Source organism: Engystomops pustulosus, chromosome 11, assembly GCF_040894005.1.
Source record: "Engystomops pustulosus chromosome 11, aEngPut4.maternal, whole genome shotgun sequence".
NCBI lineage: Eukaryota > Metazoa > Chordata > Amphibia > Anura > Leptodactylidae > Engystomops > Engystomops pustulosus.
In genome coordinates, this window is record NC_092421.1 from 28,408,961 (window position 1) to 28,431,498 (window position 22,538).

Sequence of the window (22,538 nt, forward strand, 5' to 3'; positions counted from 1 at the left end):
TCCTATGTGTACAGTGCATGCTATAAGACTCATCCGGACCATGCACAATTTCACTAGTACTTATAACATTTTAAGGGTCTGGGTCATAAGCTACATCCCCCAAACATATAATATGTTGTATTCAGAGAGGAACCAAGGTTACTACTATATGCTATCGACTCTAATCCTAATACTGATCCCTTACTAAGTATATTATTAGGTGTTTTTGCTTTTGTAGGTCTTGTTTTTATCTGAGATAAACAAACAATCACACAATAAGGGGTTCCAAATGTCTACAACCGACTTTGGGTATAGTTTCTACAGCGGTCTATTTAATACGAACCAATTAAGAATTTTAGAGTTGCAGGATATTTTACACCATTTTACAGTAGGGGAATTAACAAAAACGGTTGCCTCTGTGGTTGCCGAAAATCAGTTGGCTTGGGGGGGAGCATGGGTTGCCTTGATAGAAAGAAAGGCATGACAGGAGACAGGGGAGATCTGAACTGGTGACCATAGATGCCAAAGGGGATTATTTGCTGAAGGGCCCAGACTGACAGCATTACAGCATCATTGCGTTATAGCACTGGGATTCTGGGTTTGAATCTGACCAAGGACTTTGTAAGTTCTCCCCATGTTGTGTTAATTGTTTTTGCCTTATTAAACTAAAAAAAAAAAAAAAACCAGAGTTAGGTTTATTGGTTTATTATGGTTCTAGTGTCCTGAAACAGGCGCAAAGTAGAGACTGAGCTGTAGCTCACAACCCAGCACCCCTGTTATTTACTGTATGTAGCCTTCAGCTTCTTGCTTCGTCCGTTCTATAAGTACCAGCACCATGAGGGTGCTGGAAGGTCTGGGTGTCCTATAGAGCAGAAATGTCAAGCATAAGGTCTGAGGGCCAAATCTGGCCCTTGGTCTTGTGTTATCTGGAGTCTGGAAGGAGAAGTCCATGGACCCTCTGGACCACCAGGAGATGGTGGCAGTAGCCGACCAGGGACAGGAGTCTAAGTGGCACCTGGTCTTCACCAGAGCCCACCGAAAAGCGGTCGTTCTATGGGTGCGACTAGACCCTTGGTGGCAGCCAAAGTAAGGGTGGCAGGAGAACGACTTGGAAGCAGGAGCTGACACACAGCACCAGCGGAGGGACGCTGGAGACACCAGGAGCATAGGGACACTGGAGAATGGCTTTCTCTTCAATAGGAACCATTTTGGGAAGCGAGGTTTGGAAACCATGGAAGTTCCTTGGGAATAAAAAGATACGACCAGGAAACACTGGAGGGCTTTCAATTAGCAGGAAACAATGCTAAAGATCCAGTGAGGCATCCAGCGAAGGGAGTTGCAGGATTAGCCAGCGCCAATCAGGAGTACGCTGGCCCTTTAAGGCCAGGAGAGCCAGCGTGCGCGCCCTAGGAACGGGGACACGCACGGCCTAGTCAGACGGGAAGCAGGCTCATGAAAAGGTAAGTCTGGGCCAGGGGCGCCACGTCACTAAGGGAGGCACGAGTGTGGCTGCGATCCGCGACAAGGATCAGGGGGGGGAACGGTGACAGTACCCTCCCCTTTTTCCTCCGCCTCTTCTTCTTCTGTCTCGTCCACTTCTTCATGCTAACGAGACACCTCGGATGAAAGGGACTGTCAGACGTGGAGACACCATATTCATACCAAGTTAGTCTCACCCAGGACCCCAAGGTGACGGCATCTCCTTGGCACCTCTGCTTACAGAGAAGCAGAAGGCTGGAGCGCCTCTTGGAAGGCCGGAGACCAGAGCGCCTCTTGGAAGGCCACTCCGGATATATCAGCCGGCAACCGATGAGAATCCTTGGCAGAGACCCTGGCCTTGGCGGGATCCATGGCTGAATCTTACTGTCAAACAGAGGGGAGGGGATTATAAGGCTGAGCCATATTAGCCAGCGCCAATGAGGATGACACTGGCCCTTTAAGTCCAGGAGAGCCGGCGTGCGCGGCCCCTAGGTGCGGGACACACGCGGCCTAGTCAGACAGGAAGCAGGCTCGTGGAAAGGCAAGACCGGGCGGGGGGCGATGCGCTACACAGCTAGGCATGGGTGTGCTCGCGATTTGCGACAAGGATCGCAGGTGCATCTGTGACATGTATTTGCTTCTGTAGGGGCACAAATTGGCCATGCTAGTGTCTCAGGTCATTTAAAAGCATTTAGCCATGTAGTTCCCCTCAAAGGGGTAATTGTTTTAGTAATGTATAAATGGAACTACTAAACAGCTTGAGTAGATGCATTTATAAAACAACATTTGCCCCTTTAAGGCAACCACAAGGCTGATGTGGCCCTCTGGGAAAATGAGTTTCACACCCCTGCCACAGAGGATATGTCTTTCTGTTAGAGTTTTTGACACATTTGGTTCAGCTTTATTTCATATGTTTTATGTCATTTTAAACTCCAATGTTGCTTAATAGAGTAAAGAGAGAGAAATTTGGCACTTTAGGAAGCTGTTCATCTGTGCTTGCACTATATACTAGTGCATATACCACTAGTACAGATGAACTGCTTCCTGAAGTGCCAGACTTCTTGCTCTCTACTCTATATAGCAGCATTGATGTCTACTCTAGGTTAGTGATATTTGGATTTTGGTTGAAATTTCAGGATGAACCTAAATGTACCTGGGGGTAGTGGCTAACTGAAACACTTGAGACTACTCAAAATTCACAACTCTTTTGAATTATGAATCTACCAATAAATGCCCTGCTTCAACTAGAATCGGTATTTAAACAATACTCAACATAATGCTGTTTACATTTTGATTTGTGAATGCCCACCCTGTCATATTTACTATAGTCTCTGCTGGTTAGAAAACTAACCAGGTTCAAAGTTCAGAACAGGGAGGAGCCTCTTAGTGTATATGGGTGCTGGTTGCCAGCGGAGGATGTTTTAAGACTTATGAATCCCAGTCTTAATGAATCTCCCCCATATTGTCATGATCATGTTGCAACAGAGATACTGAGAGACTGCAATAGTAACAGAAAGGGCAGTTTCATCATACTGGCGTAATAAACAGATAACACGTGGGCTCTGCTGCTGTAGCAACTCTCTGAATTGATTCTGCAGCGTCTTGACTTTTAGACACATTCAGGGCTAGTTGGCTGGGAGCATTGATGACAGACGCCTTTTAGAGTCAGTTCCCTAGGCTGAACTGGGTGTGTAAGTAATAAACTGCTGAACCAGTCAACTGCTGGGGGTGGCATCCAGGTATGCCCTTAAATGTTTGCTCCTATTTCATCTAGTTGCTGGTTATTATTAGTCTCCTGAAGCTAGTCATCCTTCTTTTGCTTTGCTGCTTGTTATTACCTATACCATGTATTCTGACCACTTCTACGTTCAGTTGACTATTTTGTTGCCACTCGATTATGTTCCCTCCGGCCATTTTGAAATGTACCTTTTTTTTTGTCTGACCTTGCTTGTCTCTTTTTTCTGTTTATCCCTCTGTGTTTGTTGTCATCTTGTCCGAGCTCCTAGTTGTACTCTGACTAGCAGCTGCATAAAAAAAAGGAAAAAACAAGCATGGTGCCCAGTAGCAAAGTACAGATCAGCACAGAGGAGTAAGTAGCTCAATAAGTGCTGCTTAACTGAGACAGTGCTTGGATAATGCACTTTAAAGGGCATCTACCACCAGGATGAAGGATTGTATGCAAATGAGCCTGAGGGGCTCTATAGGTGTTTAATGGAGCCTGGAGCCCTCAGGCTCATTTGTATACAGTCTTTCATTCTGGTGGTAGATGTCCTTTAACAGCAATGGAAAAAGTCTTGTTTGTCAATGGTGTATTGACTGCAGTGTCCTGACACTGGATTGTGTCGGATGGGTCAATGAGATTAGTAGACAAAAACCTAGTGCTGGCTGCAGTGCTCAAAGAGTAGTAGGCCAAAGTTGCAATGGATATTGACCTTATTCATTAAAAGCAGGTGGACTCTGCTGCATATTGGGGTATCCTTAACTCAAAACTTATGTATAAAGATGGAAGGGGTTGCATCCCTAGCAGTGTGGTTAGCCCATGACACACCACTCTTCACATTCCATGATCACAGGCTGATCACTGCCAGTGTGAATGCCAAAAAGCATAAACGTGGAGATCCTTTGGCAACATCCCACACTGATGACTGCTTCACAATGATCAATGAACAATGATCTGTGGAACCAAATGATGAATGACACACAACTTCAAGCCCATTAAACGCAGGTGAGAGTTACCAAGTGCCACTTCAGACAATTTGAATACCATTTACATCAGCATGGTCTGCAAGCTAGAGTACCTGCATGGGTACCTGGCCTCACCATATTGGGTTCATCGCTCACCTCACCATATTGGCTTCATCGCTTTGCATTTTTACTTTTTTGGCTACGGAGCTGGTTGATGGCTTGTTTTTTTGCGGGACATGTTGTACTTTGCACCAGCATCATTCTGGAGTACATATGTTTTTTTGATCACTTTTTATTGCTTTTTTGTGGGATTGAATAGGTAAAAATTAATTAATTATTCACTGTTATTCTACAGGTTGTTACGGACGGTTATACTATATATGTGGGGTTTATATTATATTAGACTTTATGCTATGGGGCTTATGAGCATTTTTATTGATTTCTTACTTTATTTTTTATTGAATAACCTTTTTTTTTAAACTTTTTTACAGTTTCCACCATGGGACATGAACAAGCGATCATCTGATTGCTTGTTTATGATAATATTCTGCAATACTGATGTATTTCAGGGTATTAGCAGGGTCAATGAATACCAATAGCCGTACCCACTACTCTTGTAACCAATCCCTATACTGATCAAACAATAAATACTAACAAAAAGTATACAGGACCAAAAACCGTTCTCAAAAAACCATATAGTAAATCAATATAATATAAATCTTTATTAATACACATAAGGGAGATCAAAATGGACATTAAAAATACACGTTAAAATCCACAAGAACAAACAGCATGGTGGTGGTCATTCCATAGTATACAGTACCAGATATCCAATCATATATACATGCAACCATTTAAATAAATAAATGAATAAATACAGGATAGGGCTGTGCAAAGTATGCAATTATAATGTCTAACCCAGTAGTACCACAATTGTCTGAAAAAGCCCCAGACCACCACCACAGCACCCCACCGCATAGCACATGCATAGGCGGACACTGTGCCTGTAAGATGACGTCACTGACGCCATCTTACAGGTAGTTCTTACAGGCAGAGTTGGACCCCAGAGTTGCCATAGCAACGATCGATGCCCCCCGAAAACGGTGTGGGGGCGGAGGGGGGGCATAAAAAGACCCCCCAAAGGCAAGTTAAATGCCGCGGTCGTACTGACCCCATGTTTCCCGATGCCGGTTCAGCTCAGATCTTGAGCTGATCGGCTCTGCATCCAAAATATATTGCAGAGGTAGGTGATAGGTTGTCTGTAGTGGCGCACACACAAATTCAGGTATGGAGTTTAAATGTGGATGATGGTGGTGAATATAAAGATAAAGACAATTGGACTGAGGCTCACCAGATGTGGTTGTGCTATATTAGGCACAACACTATTTAGCGTTTGGTATAGCTTTGGTGGGTGATGCGGTGCTGCCTTCAGACAAATGGCATCGGGACGCGGTTGCCAAGACGGTCGCGATTGGAATTTGCAGAGAGTTAGGTCTCTTAACTTCCCAGGACCTAATCCTCCTGACCCAAGACGAACCGCAACCGAGCTGCTCTAGATCTTCACCGAAAAGCACCCTAAGACCAGCACCCGAAAATGGACTACTGCCGCCAAAGAGTCCAACAGAACAATACTACTCTATGAGCGCCATTCGGTTTCCCCTTGTCTGCCTTTCTATCCTCTCCAAAATATATTGGACGCTGACCTCTAAGTCACTGGGCTCAGAGTTCGATAATGAAAATCTCAATGCTAGTATCATCTAGAGATATGGCATGTACTCTTTGGGACACACATATCACAGGTCGAGAACCTAAGTATTAGAGTACACATGTCCAAATACATGGGCAACGCAAGGGGGGTGGGGTAAAGGGGTCATACTCAATGAGCATAAGAGACACCAATGGTGTAAGGGGACTTGATGGGTTCATGATAAGCTGTATTAAAGATGACTAAGTCATCAGAGCAGTGTCACCAGTTGCAGAACATAATTCAAGGCTTCCATGTCTCCAATAACTGAGCTCTTGGGAATCCGCACTTTTTCAAATCCACGTTTCATCTACCTTCCCATGTCTGTGTGCTTTAGTCGGTGAGTCTCATAAACACAATGGGGCTTATTTACTAAGGGTCCGCGGAACACACTTTCGTATTTAGAAGGGGATTGGGTCGCCAGCAATCGGATTTTGGCGCAACTGCATCTGCTTTCATGCGACAGAAACCAAGGGGTGGTCTGTTGCACGATCCAATGGATTCAGAGTGACAGCGGGATTTAAGTTTAAAATTGTGTCGCAAGACAATGCACTTATATACACCGGGAAGAAGAAATTGAACTCTGTCGGACCTGATCGGGAAAGCGACACATCCAGGAAATCGGGCGCACAATCTAAGTAAATCGCAGCACAATGCATTCCAGTCGGACATTCCAGTTCAGGGAACGCACCAGGGACTGGTAAGTAAATGTGCCCCAATGTGGGTATTGTATGGCTACAAAATCTGGTCATAAACCTTCCAAGTTACTTAAAAGATTCTGATCAACTAATTAAAGAACTGCATGAACACGAACGAAAAGAAGATACGTGGTTTGTCACCTTGGACGTCAACTCATTGAACTCAAATATAGACCATCAAAAAGGCATTGAATGTGTCAACCACCACTTGAAAAAAGAACCCTCCATGTCCAATGAAAAAAGGCATCCTCGAATGCCTTAAGATAGTACTAGAAAATAACTACTTTACCTATAACACTGACTTATACCATCAACAACTCGGAACAGCCATGGGGACCCGTGTAGCTCCCTCTTTTGCAAACCTCTTCATGGGAGTGTTTGAAGAAATTTGCATACAGAACCCCAAAAACCCTTTTTTTCAAAAAATCACACTATATAGATGTTACATCGATGACCTGTTCCTTATATGGACAGGATCGGAAGATGAAATTTCAAAATTCCATAATTATCTCAATGAAAACGACTGGGGAATCTCATTTACTGTGGAAAAAAATACCACTGAAATTGTCTTCCTCGATCTCACCATTTACCATGAACAGAACACTTTTAAAACCAAAACCCACTTCAAAACAGTCGATTCCAACAATTATCTGGAATACTCAAGTTCTCACTATAAAAAATGGATTAATAATATTCCGTTTTCACAATACAAAAGAATTAGAAATTTTTAGTGAAAAAGGATACCCGAAACATCTACTAAAACGTGCCTATCACAAAACAAGACCTTTACAACAGATGGATTGTATCACAAAAAAGAACACACCGGAATAGCGTCACGACGACAGGAAAGGGAGGGAGGAGCATGGTACGTGCTGCACGCTACGGAATGACGTAGCGCGAGCCGCACAGCGCTAGGAGGAACGATGTGCCGCGCCTGGAGCTAATCCTCCCCTCCGCTCGCAACTTCCATGCGCTGATACCCTGCAGCAATGTTTGTTTGCACCGCCTATGACCTGGCTGGGAAAACAGCGTGATGACAGTAGGAAACGAGCACACCTCTCGCTGACCCCGGGAAGCAAGTTGAGACTACGCGTTTGTCCAGCCCGGGTAACTACAGTACCGGTGCCATTAACATCGGAGGACCGGTGCCAAGCCCGGTGGCTGGGTATACTGCGGTCGTGTCCTGCACTGCCCTGCTGGCCAACGCAACAGGTGCCATATTCGAGGCCCTGGACCATCGGCAAACTGCTGTGAGTGGAGCACCTTGCGGGGGACCCTGACAGCCGAGGAGCGCTGCTCAGCTGAAGATAAGCCGGCGGCCCTGGGACCAGGGGCCTTTGCCTTGTCTCTACTGGAAACTCTCCGAGGGCAACCGTGCACGGAAGCGGTGAGATAATTTTATGTGTTTGGATATCGCCAGTGAATTGCCTGCGACCTCCTTTCCCACGGCTGTGGGTGACTGTTTACTTTCCACTTTGTAACGCCAGTCCTCAAGTTAACCTCTTCTCAGCTATACTAACAAATTATTACTAATCTACGCTGACTGTGTCTCCATTCTCCAAGGCATTGTGTGTCTGCTTGCTTCTTTCTATGTAATGCTTGCCTCAAGCCGATCTTCTCTCAGCTAATATTTACCTATCTAATAACAATCCATACTGTCTGTGCGCTCTACGGTGCCGCTGTTTAAGACTCTTGTATATTCGGCATTATTTAGTACCAGCTATTGGCACGTTGCGCTCAAACTTGTGAGAACAATTAAGGAAACTGAGTGCACTGCAGAGGTTAATCTTGCTGATGTCGACCAGTTTTGAGAAAAGCACTGTTGATTTGGGCACTATGCGCTATTGAGGCGCTTAAGGTCTCTTTACTGAGATCGGCGGCTTGTGGAAACTCCCTCTATCTCTGGACGTTAAATCTCTTTCTCCACCCTTGCAAAAGAGATATGTGACTAACCTGTTTTGTGTCAGCTCCGGCATCAACTAACTGCTTTTTTTTTTTCCTAAACGGGCTCTGCAAAATAACAACATTCAGGACCGACTTTAAAAACTTTACTTTTTCTGTTGATTTTGTGTGTTATTTGGTGCGAGAATCCCGACCTTTTCTGAGTCTGCCGCTGAGAATATTTACTGGCAGATGGTGCTTGGGTTATTGTAATCTGTTTATTAATCTATCGCATAATACTCAAGTGCTGTAAATAATCTGTTTTTGAGGAAAGTGTGTTTGAAGGATCTATTTGGACATACACATACACTGATTGATATATCTGTCTTTCCTCTCTGCTGCTTCTCCTCTCCCCCTCTCTTGACTTAAAACAGGAATGGGTAGCAAGAGACAGCCAAAAAATGCTACAAAGTCCAGGCTCTCAGATGTAGGAGGCTCACCCGGAGGCAAAAAAAAAGATGGGAAAATGGAGAGATACTTGCAGTCTCCAGGTGCTCCCCAGACTAAGGGAAGCAAGAATGAAGAAAAATGCAAGGGTGTAGTGGTTATGCCACTATCCGCTGAGGATGCAATGGATAAATCTGTTGCCGAGGATAGCATGGGTGGGAGTGACGAGGGGGAAGCGAGTATCTCTCTGAAAGATATTTCGTTGCAGATAACTCAATGTCTCACAGCAGTGGGCAATGTGCTAAAAGAGATAGGAGGATTAAAGAGTGAAATATCCCTGGTCAGGGAAGATATGAGTAAACTCAGGGTTAGAACAGAGGAGGTGGAGGAGCGAGTGGGGACCGTGGAGGACTCAATAGCTGATCTCACGAAGAGGGTTAAAGAACTAGAAAAGAGAGATGCAGAATCCCAGCATAAGTTGATAGATCTGGAAAACCGCTCCAGAAGAAATAACCTTCGATTAGTGGGGTTCCCGGAAGGGTCGGAGGGAAAAGATACTACTAAATTTGTGACAGAATGGATACAAGCCACCTTTCCTGAGGGGACATGCACCGGAGTGTTCTTGGTAGATCGTGCCCACCGGGTCCCAGCTAGTGCCCGCCCCGCAGGGGCGCACCCAAGAAATATACTGGTGCGGTTTTTGTCATCAAGAGATAGGGATAATATCCTAAAAGCAGCAAGATCCATGGATCATTTGAAATTTAATAACGCCCCTATTATGCTCTTCCCGGACTATCCGCAAGAGGTACAAAAAAAACGAGTCAGTTATGTAAGCCTTAAAAAAAGATTAAAAGAGAAGGGGATCGCTTACTCGCTGCTGTACCCAGCTAAGTTTAAGGTAATGCATGAAGGGAAAGCACTTTTCTTTGAAGATGCGAAGGAAGCAAATGAGTGGGTGGAGAGGGTTCTGAAAACCTAGGCTACCAGGCGGGCACACCGGCCCTAGCCACGTTATTGCTCCAGGATGAGTCTAGGGTTACTATTACTCTGGACATCGGGTGGGGGGAGGGTAGGTGGGAGGGATGGCCTTGGCGACCGGCGATGGACGGAACTTCAGAGAATTCATGGGGGCCACGTATGTTCCTTTTCTTTTTTGTCTAAGTTGATATGCTGAAAGTGCTATCTTGGAACGTACGTGGCCTCGGAGATAAATTAAAAAGAAAAGCGGTCTTTGACCTTTGTTGTTCATTTCAGCCAGATGTGATCTGCCTACAAGAAACGCATCTTGTGGGAGAAAACTGTAAGAGAATGTATAAACCATGGCTTAGTAATTATTTTCACTCCACATTCTCATCATATGCACGAGGGGTTAGCATCATGATAAGCAAAAAGATCTGCTTTGAAGAGCATAGGGTCAAGATAGATCCGCTAGGCAGGTATGTCATTCTGCATGCTTCTTTGAACGGTGTTAGTATGGTGATAGTAGGTATTTATCTCCCCCCAGTGGCACCATTGGAAGTATTAGTAGATATTGTAAATCAACTGGGGTCGTATGAAGGGGTACCTACCTACTTGATAGGTGATTTTAACCATGTAATGAATGCGGGCCTGGATAGATGTAAAGCCAGCCTACAGGGCACTACACCGGGCCAAGTATCCAATACAGTATTTGGTAGGCTGGTTGCTGAATTGGGCTATAGAGATATTTGGAGGGAGAGGCACCCCGAAAAGAGAGTCTATACTTGCTACTCTAAGACATGTGCATCTCTCTCCAGGATCGATATGGTTCTGGTGAACGAATTTGGATATGAATTGGTGAAGGAGGTGGCAATTGGTGCTAGAGGCCTCTCTGATCACTCTCCAGTCTGGTTTACATTGGATAAAAAGAAAGAGACCGGTATTACATTTTATAAGGTGAAGCCCTTTTGGTTTAACCTTATAAAAGGCAGCATAGACTTAAATGAAGAAATTATATCCTTTTTGGCTAGGAATTCGGAGGGGCAGGATGTTAGGATAGTGTGGGACGCATTGAAGGCGTACCTAAGGGGGACCATTCATGATCAGGTCCTGCTTTATAAAAAAAAGAAGGCGGCTGCCCTCCAACTAGCTCAGGATAAGGTAGAGGAACTGGAGGCTAAGTTTTTGCATAATCCCACTGAGGAGAATAAGAGCATGTGGTTAGAAGCACAGGAATGCCTCAGGAGATATTGTTTTGAGAGAGCTGCTCGGGAGGCTAAAAAACAGAGTCAGAAGGCCATTCGGGGACATTACATATCAATGAAAAACCTGGCTGATTTGTTAAAAAGTCAAAATAAAAAGAGCCCCATTGGGGGGATAAAAGGGAAAGATGGGACCTTGGTAACATCCCAGGAAGGGATCAGAGAAGAGTTTAGACTATTTTTTGAGAAGCTGTATTCCTCTGAACTGAAGGTGGGAGAAAAGGAAATAAATAGGATACTGTCGGAGGTTCCTGTTCCGACGCTGCCAATGGAGGAGAGGGACGCTCTGGAACGCCCCTTGCAGATGGAAGAGATGATTGAAGCCCTAAAAAGCCTCCCCAAGGGGAAAGCTGTTGGCACAGATGGGATACCACCAGATGTACTACTGCAATATGCGGAAGTAATACTCCCCTTTTTACTGAAGGTCTTTAACCATTCAGTGTCTGTGGGCCTACTGCCCCAATCAATGAGGGAAGCCATTATTGTCCTGATCCTCAAGGAGGGGAAATGTCATACGGATCTTGATGCATACCGGCCGATCTCCCTGCTGAACACCGACTATAAGCTGCTGGCCAAAATACTCGCAACAAGGTTGCAGAGGGTGGTGCGCCGAGTGGTACACGGCGATCAGTCGGGGTTCATGCCGGGGAGATCGGTCAGGGATAACATCTTGCGAACATGGTGGTGTATGCAATGTCCGAGCGAGGCAGCAGGATGCCGTACGATTGTCTCCCTCGACGCGGTCAAGGCATTTGACCGCGTCGAGTGGGACTATATATGGCTCGTATTGAGGAGAATGGGGTTCGGCCCGCAGTTCGTTGGCTGGGTGAAGCTATTATATGGGGGGGCCTCGGCTAGAATAAGCATTAATGGGAAGGCATCGGCCGCTTGGCAGCTATACAGGGGAACAAGGCAGGGCTGCCCCTTATCCCCTCTACTGTTTGCAGTGGTATTGGAGCCCCTGGCATGTAGTATTAGATCTGCAGCTAACATAAGGGGGCTGGTATGGGGATACAGAGAAGTAAGAATACAGCTGTATGCCGATGACATGCTTCTGTTTCTGGACAACTCAGTAGAGGGGATAAGGGTGGTGATGGACTTGATTGATAAATTTAGCAGTATATCGGGCATCAAAATTAATCGGAATAAATCTGCCTGTCTGCCCCTGGATCCCTCATCATCGATACCAACCTCTATTGAAAACCTCCCGGTAGTAGAAAAGATGAGCTATTTGGGGATCACAATTAGCAATAGGCCAAAGGATTACATCGAGCTAAATGTAAAGCCTCTATTATTTAAGATCAGACAGAAAGTCGCTGTGTGGGAAAAGTTGAATCTACCCATGGCAGCGAGAGTTGTTATCTTCAAAATGGTATTGCTGCCTCAGATTTTATTTATATTTCAAAACAGCCCAATGATGATCCCCAGGAAGGTCTTTTTCACCCTAGACTCTCTTCTAAGGCAATTGGTTTGGAATGGGAAAAATGCACGGGTTAGTTTGAAAAAGTTGCACGCTCCAATAGAGAATGGTGGTTTAGCTCTACCGGATTTTTTGAGTTATTTTATTGCAGCACAATGGCAAAATATTATTGATAGTGATAAAGAAATGATGAATTATATGTTAAAAAAGAAATACGGGTGTTTATGTGATTATGATATATGGAGTCTGTTGGAAACTGGTGTCTTTAAGAAATTTTCACAGCAGGATGAATACTTGATTTTCACACTAATACAATGGGTTTGGGATCAGATCAAAAGGAAAAAAGGTATAAATGGGTATTTGAGTGTAACACCTCTGTGTGGTTTTGTAAAATGGACCCCGGTATCGACGGAGTCTCTGAGATTTTGGAGGGGAATAGGGGTTAGGTTTTTGCACCAGGTGATAGATCAAAGGGGTTTAAAATCCTTTGAGGGAATGGCTTTGGAATTTGGTCTAGGGGGGGGGGATTGGTTCTTCTATGCCCAACTTAAGAGTGCCCTAAGTGTTTGTCTCTCAGACAAGGACTTCTTGCAGGAAGAACACCCACTAAAGGATCTGCTGAACCCTACAACCCGGAAGGGTCTATTGTCTAGGGTCTACAAGATAATGATGCAAGAGAAGCATGAACCCCCTGCAATAGAATGTTTAGTTAAATGGCAGAATGACGTACCTGACCTGACAGTGGAGGAATGGGTAGACTCTCTACAGATGATGAGAAAAACGATCAAAAACATGTCTCATGTAATTTCTCAAATCTTCATAATACACCGAGTGCACATGACGCCGAAACGGCTAAATTATATGTGGAAAAAGAAGGATGAAATGTGCCCAAGGTGCAACCTGATAGATGCCGATCTTGTGCACATGTTATGGAGATGCCCAAAACTACACCGCTATTGGACACTGGTCCTGGATAAATTACAAGCAATATTCAATTGCAGTATCTCCTTAAACTTGCAGGTTTGCATCCTGGGCACGAAGAAAGGCATTGTTGGCCCCCCGGGATATATCGCGAGTGTATGGAAGGGCTTATTTCTGGCAAGATTATTAATTCTGAGCCATTGGAAAGACACAGAGGCACCAATGATTAAGAGGTGGGAAGAAAGAATGGATACACTATTCTTAGCGGAAAAATGGGAGGAATTCGACACAGGGATCTGTAGAGATAGTTCGAGGGATATTTGGCTGAACCGCCCGTGAACAGCAGCCCTGCGCTTTTATCTCTCTTTGTTGATCCTTTCTCCATCTATGTCAATGAATATCGGTTAGCTTTCTTGAAGGGATCCGTCGCCAGTCGCCGAGGGGGGGGGGGGTTGGGGAATGGAGGGGGGGGGGGAGTCAGGACCTTGTATGTAATAGAAAGATGTCACACAGATGAATTATGGTCCTGTAAGGGTCACTCAAACGGAAAATGTAAACTGCTTTCTCTGTGATTTTACCCTTTTGTATTTTATAACTTGTTGAAAAATAAAGCTTAAGTAAAAAAAAAAAAAAAAAAAAAAAAAAGAGTTGAATAGCGTCCTAGCTCATTCAGCAACAGAGATAATCACGATCTTGGCTCTTTTAGCGAGAAATGCATTGAAAACAGTGTGCGTCTTATCATTGAGGTTGTCTTGTTGGGAAGGTGAGTTGGGAGACGGGGTGACGGTGTTCCTGCATGGAGTTGGTGAGTCTCTCTTGGATTGGAGTTCAGTGGCGTCCTGGCTCATTCAGCAACGGACACAGTCACGATCTTGGCTCTTTTGGCTGGAGATGCATGGAAGGCAGTGTGCGCCTTGTCGTTGAGGTTGTCTTGTTGGGAGGATGAGTTGGGAGACAAAGTGGCGGTGTTCCTACATGAGGTTGGTGAGTCTCTCTTGGATTGGAGTTCAGTGGCGTCCTGGCTCATTCAGCAGCAGAGATAGTCGCGATCTTGGCTCTTTTGGCGGGAAATGCTTGGAAGGCAGTGTGCGCCTTGTCGTTGAGGTTGTCTTGTTGGGAAGATGAGTTGGGTTTAAATTTTAAAAAAAAAAAAAAAAAAAAAAAAAAAAAAAAAAAAAAAGAACACACCAATAGAAAACAAACCGAAATCTTATGAAACTAATTTCATCACCCGATACAACACAAAACACAAAGAAATCAGAAACGTTTTAAAAAAACACTGGTATATCCTAACAAAAGACATCTATCTAGGAAACTACCTACCAAAACAGCCAAAAATTACCTATAGAAAATCAGCTAGCATCATAAACATCCTAGCACCCAGTGTTCTAAGACAACACAAAACAACAAAAACCAACAACGAAAAGGGATGCATCAAAAAATGCAGTGGAAAAAGATGCCTCTGCTGCAAATCAATAAATATAGGCTCCCATTTCAAGTCAAATAATACAAAAGAAACATATACCATCAATTATAATATGTCCTGTCAAACTAAATATGTGATATATCTTATAGAATGCAACATCTGTCACCTGCAATCCATTGGCAGGACCGTCCAACCACTACGTAACCGTCTCAATAAACATCGAGAAACTATAAAGAAAAAATTTTTACTTCATGGTCTATCCAAACATTGTGCTTTAAAACATCCAAAATCAACATTTCCAATTTCCATCATGCCTATAGATCACATACCCGAAACCACAGCAAACCGCTTCCAAACACTCTGCAGACGCGAAGTTTATTGGATTTTTAAGCTCAATACATTATCTCCAGTAGGGCTAAATGAAGCAAATGAAACCATCCTCTAAATAGAGCTCCATTTCTTCACCTGAATCTCACCTCTTTTTCTCCCCTCTACATCAGATCGAATCGCGGGATGTCACTTTCCGGCATACGCAATGCCAGTTCTGCTTAGACAGTTTCCATACAACTTCCAGACAGCTAATCACCAACAGAAAATCCGTACCTTTTTTGGCCCGAGTCGGCTTCCGTAGTAGTAGTTCTATTCCGACCCCTTACAGCTTCCGTAACAGTAGTTCTCAAGCGTTTTTCAGCCATCTTCCTCAACGTATCGATCAGGAGCGCCGAACTGTTCACCAACATAACACATCCATCCTTGTGTCATTCCATCCAAGTTAAGATTATTAATTATCGTACATCTTTATTTTTAAACTTATATTTATAAATATGACTTCCCTGTATGTACAAACATTGGTTTTATTTTTCAATGTATTTCATGTTGCTCTATTTACCTGTCAAAAAAACCAGCTGACCGGAAACAGTCATGCCCCTTGTGACCCAAATTTACCTTTAAATATCGAGGTGTTTTTCACCATGACATGAACCAGATGAAGCGCTCAGTTCGGGCGCGAAAACGCGTTGTTCTAATTCTTTTATTATTTATTTATTTATGTAATTTTATCATAAAATAAAAGCCATTTACCTTTGGCTAAAGTATCCAGCGCCTTTTTATCGCTCAAATACCTACCATTTCTTGGATTCTCTTACTGGGAATTGTCATCCAACTTGGAAACGGGACACCCCCAGGAGCGAGGCAGCAGGAAAACGTCACCACGTGTATTAATAAATACATCCCAAGCCTACATTGGAGTTGTGCCCAACAGCACAACCCCAGAAGGTTAGTAGTTTCTTAACTATTATACTAATTATTGTCAACAACAATACTACTCTATAGGAGCGCCCCTTCTCTCCTTATATATTTCTACTCCCAATGTGGGTATTGGTAGCTTGGCAGTCATAAGCAGCCACACAGTCAGCTTGGCCATTATTCCCAGTCGTGATATATGCTGTCAACCTGAACCCCTTTGCAAGATCTCACTTTTGAATGGGAAAAGACAATCAAAGATCCTATAGATGAGAGATAAGCCAATTGTGCAGATCACCAAGATTAAGAGAGATGGGTATTTATTATCAGGGTACCCACAAACATTGTTTTAAAATAGCGCTTATAAAGTTTAATAGTTTCCACAGGATGCCACAGCACCTCGCTTGACCTCATTTAAAAGATTGGTTGCCATGACAGCCTCAGGTCTTTGTCAGATCTGAGGCTGTCTGCTTTCTGAAGATTTGTTACATTGAGCCAGTGGCACATTGTAATGAATACTGTGCAAAAATGCCATATACTGCAATACAGTAGGAACGATCACACCATCTAGGGTTAATCTACCCAAGAGGGTCTAAAAATATAGTAAAAAGAAAAAAAACCTAAAAGTCCAAATCGCCTCCTTTCCCTAGAACGAATATAAAAACGTAATAAACAGTAAAAATCACAGACACAATAGTCCCAAAATGCCCAATCAATTAAAATATAAAAACGGTTATTGCCGGCGGTGAACGACAGAAAATAGTGTCCAAAGGAAACGAGACTTTTATACCATACAACACAGCTCTGTACATCCAAAGTATGAAAAAGTTATTAGCGTCAGAAGATGGTGAAAATATGTTTTTCTTTTTCGTACACAATCGTTTAACTTTTGAAAATGTGTTAAAACACAATAAAACCTATATAAATTTGGTATCACCATGATCGTACCAAACCAAAGAATAAGCAGAGGTGTTATTTGGAACGCACGGTGAAAGTAGTAAAAATTGAGCCCACAACAAGGCGAACATGATTTTTTTTCAAATTTTTCCACATTTGGAATTTTTTCCCCAGCTTAATAATAAATAATGTGACGGAGAAGCAAAATTTGTTACGCACAAAATAAGCCCTCCCACAGCTCTGTACACAAAGATGAAAAAGTTATGGATTTTTGATGGTGTAGAGCGAGAAATGAGCAAAAAAACCCTGCGTCCTTAAGGGGCTAGTAGGATATGTACCATCAGATATACTGATGGTTGATTCCTATGACACACCAATTAGTTGTCTTCTCTTCTTTATTAAACACTGCTTATTACTTTCCAGCAGACACTTATTTAAAATAAATATTTTGATACAACGCTGGGTATAGGGATGGGTGAGCTGGCCGGCCAACGCAGCCAGCCGGAAGTTACACGCAGTGTGGCTTCTGTGCCTCTGTTTGTTTACATGGGGAACGGACTGGAGAGATTGCATTGCTGGACGCTGGGAGATAAGTACATGTTAATTTGTTTAACCTGCCCGATCCTGGCCACCAAAGGGTTTTTTTTATACCCTTGGAAAACCCCTCTAAGCACCTCTGCATATTTCATATAACAATGTGTCTGTGGTGGAAAGTAATAAAAAGTGTTTACCAAAGAAGAGAAGACAACCAAAAGGTATGTTATTATTAGAATTCCTTTATTTATATAGCGCACACAGATAATGCAGCGCTGCACAGAGCTTGCCAAATCGGTCCTAGATGTCCTTTACCAGAAAAATAGTGTACTGCTGCACCAGATTAAACACTGGGGGAAATGTATCAATCTGTCTCCGCCAGAAAACTAGAGGAATTTGTACCTGAAATGCTGTGCACCAGATTTATTGAAGGTTTCAGACAGCTTTACGACTTACCGGTATCTGAAAAATCAGCGTGTCTTTGGTAACTAGGGGGAGTGACTATACAGAAAATAACCCATGTCAAACAATTCATTTCATCTGCTAGAAAATTCAATATCATGGGGCAGCAAACTAGGCCAAAAAATAGGAGGTGCAAAGTACAACCCCCAGTCTTGTACTGCACCAGATTAATCACCATCAGACACAGGGATTCATCTGCAGCAGAAGAGATTTGTCTCGTTCTACTCTGCTCTGGTCTAATGACCCACATATTAATACATCTCTCCTAATGTGTGCAGTCTAAGGCCCCTTCCACACTAGCGTTGCATTTCACGTCAGGGTGCAATGCGTGAAAAACTGACGTTTTTGCCTGCGTTTTTGTTCCATTTTTCCTTGGAGTAATTAGCGTTTTTGCGTTTTTCCCGCACGTGTTGTTAGCGTTTTTTTGCGTTTTTGGCGCGTTTTTCACGCGCGATTCAATGGGAGACTCGAGCATTTTTCAAAGGGACCATGGTTTGGGATTAAAATGTGTTATTTAATTGAAAAATAATGTCTTCTGATAAGTTGCAAACATCTGCGATCTATTCTTCACTGTTCCGCGCGTATATTATCTCCCGACAAGTTAGCAGATGTGAAGAACAGTGAAGAATAGAATAAAAACATTGAACACAGTGAACACAGGATCATTTAAGAGAAAAACACAGTGCAGAACACAGTGCAGAATAGATTACAGATGTTCGGCACATCTGCTTACTTGTCGGGAGATACGCGCGGAACGGTGCGCCCAAAATAGCATGTGAAGAACAATATATATGTGTGAAGAACACATTGCAGATGTTTAAATACATCTGCAATGTACCATTTTGAGGTCTGTGCGACATTTTGATCATTTTTTATTCCATTTTTTATGTCATGTAAAAAGGTGTAAAAGTCGCATTTCGGACATTTGGGTGCCATTTCCCGTCTCGGAGGTCACCGCCGGCCGTAACCGTTTTTATATTTTGATAGATCGGGCATTTTGGGACGTGGCGATACCTAATGTGTCTGTGATTTTTACTGTTTATTATGTTTTATATCAGTTGTAGGGAAAGGGGGGTGATTTGAATTTTTAATATTTTATTAATTTTTTTTATTTTTTAAACTTTTTTTTTCACTAATTCTTAGACCATCTAGGGTACATTAACCCTAGATGGTCAGATCGTTCCTACCATATACTGCAATACTTCTGTATTGCAATATATGGAATTTTTGCAGCTCATTCATTACAATGAGCTAGATAGCCTCGGGTCAAACGAAGACCCGAGGCTACCATGGCAACCGATCGCCGCCCTCCGATGAAGTTCGGGGGCGCGGCGATCAGAATAAAGATGGCGGCGGCTAGGGTTAAGCACCGACCGCGGTTATTAGCGGTGGGGGTTTGCTGCAATATGCGACAACCCCCACCTCTGTATGAAGAGGACTCAGCCTGTGAGCCCTCTTTATACAATCCCTATACCTCTGCGCCGTAGCTCTAAGGGGTTAATAATTCTTTTATTTATATAGCACACACAGATTACATAGCGCTGCACAGCACTTGCCAAATTGTCTTTATACATGTTCCAATGATGCCTCTATCCATGGGATTACAGCCATCATTCTTCTAAAGAAGACTTTTATTGATGTCCTCTGTTCCAGTCATGGAGGTGGGAGCTACAGTATAAAGTCAAACTACCATTCCTCCTCACTGACACTGCCAGGTTTAAGAGAATGCCTTAAGATTGGGTGATGAGCAAGGTGGATTTCTCTTCATATAACCAGGGTCACTCTCATGCCCTCCTTAATAATATAGCCGAGTCAATTAATACAAAGCCCCCGTCTCTCTCATCTGCTTCGCCTCCCTCAGGAATTCTCTTCAGATGAGTCAGCAGTGTCAGCGTCAGCTCCTTGTGTCCATAACTGGAATGGAGAACAGCAATAAAAGTCTTTTAGAAGAATGGTGGCTCTAATCCCATCAGTGGAACGTGTATAAAGGCATCTAAAAGATACCGGGGCTTATTTAGTAAGGTCCCACAGCCGCATTTCCGTCAACAGAAACAGCAGAAATTGGCAGATTTCTCAGTGGTTTTCAGCCTAGATATTCAAGTGTAGATTGTGCTATTACCATACACTATACGGATTCACTTCATGCATTGTAGTTTTATATGATGCAAGAAGTCCCTGCTTCCCTGTGGAATAACGGCACCAAACAGTAATTATGATTATTAAATGGCATGGTTGTCCCATAGAGAAGGTCTTTTAAATGTGGCCCTCACAAAAAATTGAAATTAAGCAATGAAACCTCTCTAGAAGACCACATGCTTGAAAAGACCCCTTCCCTAAAAGAGGTTTTTGTATTTTCAGTGACCGACTCCCCCCCCCCCCCAATTATACTCTATACAGATGATGATAACACAGATAATGTTTTATCAGAAAGCCCCATTCAGTATTTAAAAGCCCAAACCAGTAGTGGAATCTTATGCGTTCCACTTCTAGTTTCAAACAATGATGTAATATACAACCGCAACACTGCTGTCTAGATAGAGCTTTAGGCTGTATTCACACTTTTGGACTTAAACGCAATTTAATTGGAACAGGGAGGGGTTTGCTAACATATTGAGAAAAAACCTGAAGTGTGAATGAGTCCTCAATCGTACAACACAGCGTTGTGGAGCCCGTGCTCAGTAAACGCAATGCAAACACAATCTTACTGCAATCGCAGGAGGAGTCTGTGCATTACATTTTGAAAAGACGTTCAAACGCCACATGTAAAGGAAGACCTCAGTCTTTATGGAGAGGGCTCTCTGCTTTTAAGTGCTGCTATCAAAAATCTAATATCTAACTAAGTAACACGTTTTTGCATGTTTTTTGCCTGGTTAACTGACAAATCACAAATAGCTTATTCCCGATTGCAAGCCTTTTACTGTAAATGCATCTGCAACTGGGACAAGCTCTATTAAATCTAGAAACCTTGGGGGGCATTTACCAAACTTTTTTTCTTTCTTTTTGTGACGTTTTGCAAAGTTCGTCATTAGTTTCCAGATGTTTGATGTATGAAAATGTCACAATTTTGGCACAAATCTGTTAAAAAGTTGCAAAATCACTCCAGCTCACTACGAACGTCTTTCATGGCAAACAATGTCAACCATGACTTCCAGGGTAGTTTTTAGGTTGTAACTAAAAGGTTATTTACCCCTTAAGGACGCGACCTGAAAAGGCTTTAAAGGGGTTTACCCATGAAGAAAATTCTCAAATTACAATCCCCTAGTGATGTTTACACAATAAAGATCATTTTAACCCCTCAATTTTTTTTAGCTCCTATAACTCCCTAGGCTGGTCATTGTAACATTCTAACCATACAGTTCATGATTCCTCTAGTGCTGTGTGATGACAATGTGGTTAGATTATCAGAGTACAGGATTATATACACCTTTATTTTGCTTCTGACGAAGCTTCTGCGGCAATGCCTCAGTGACTGACTTCGTCCAATCGCTCCTCCAGTTGGAATAGGATGCCAGAAGGATAGACAGCAGACGTCCTAATGTGGTGAGTGTTTTACCTCAGGCATCCCAAAAGCCATCTACTTTTTATAGACCATCGAACAATTAATCCAAAATCTATGATAACAATTGCAGTAGAATACAATTTGATCTTAACCCCTTACCGACATGTGACGTAATAGCATATTGCAGCAAAGGCTTACCGGTAACACCCGCGATCGGTGCCGGTGTATTCCTGCTGCTGATCGCCGCCGGCAAAGGTGCCGGCGGCTTCAAAAAGACGGCGGCGCGCGGACGCCGCCATCTTTCTGAGGATCGTCGCTCCCCATGACGTCATCGGGGAGCGACGATCCGACGCCATGATAGCTTCGGGTCTCGCGAAGACCCGAAGCTACTTCGGGTTAACCCATTCATTACAATGTGCTATCAGAAATGGGTCCAAAACGCCACGTGTGCCACCAGCCTATGGCTTTGGGCTTGCCTGATTTATCTTAACATTATGTTAATCCATTTCAGACCCATTTTTTTGGAATCTGACATGCTTCGCTTTATATGGTTATAACTTTTGAACACTTTAAGGGTGGTGTCACACATGGCGTTTTGAACCTGTTTTAAGTCTGTTTTTAGTCATGCATCTCAGTCTGTTAAAAAACGGATGTGTTTTAAGATAATTAAGATAATTGGGAAAACCGGACAAAAATGGTAAAAAACACAGGCATTTTCAAAAAATGACTGCAGCATTTAATGAGCGCAAGCTCAGATCGCAGGTGTTACAAAGGGATGTCAGCTGTAGATTACCGCAGAAACCCGGTGTTTCCTGATGATGGATTAGCTCCTTGAAGAGCTGAACAGTCCAGGAGTGCAAAAAGGTTAACAAAACACAAGAGTTAACGCAATAGGTTAACATCAACTTATAAATATAAATGTTAAAACGCAATGAGGGAGATTTATTAATCTGTCCACGATAGAATTCTGTCAACGTTTGCACTAAGAAACTGTCTGCACCACAT

At 43.2% G+C, this 22,538-nt stretch overlaps 1 protein-coding gene across 2 annotated transcripts in view; it reads right to left on the bottom strand.

The window, feature by feature from the left end:
- Window positions 1–22,538, bottom strand: part of WNT8B (Wnt family member 8B) — a 57,327-nt gene that overhangs the window by 31,385 nt on the left and 3,404 nt on the right. The window lies entirely within an intron of this gene.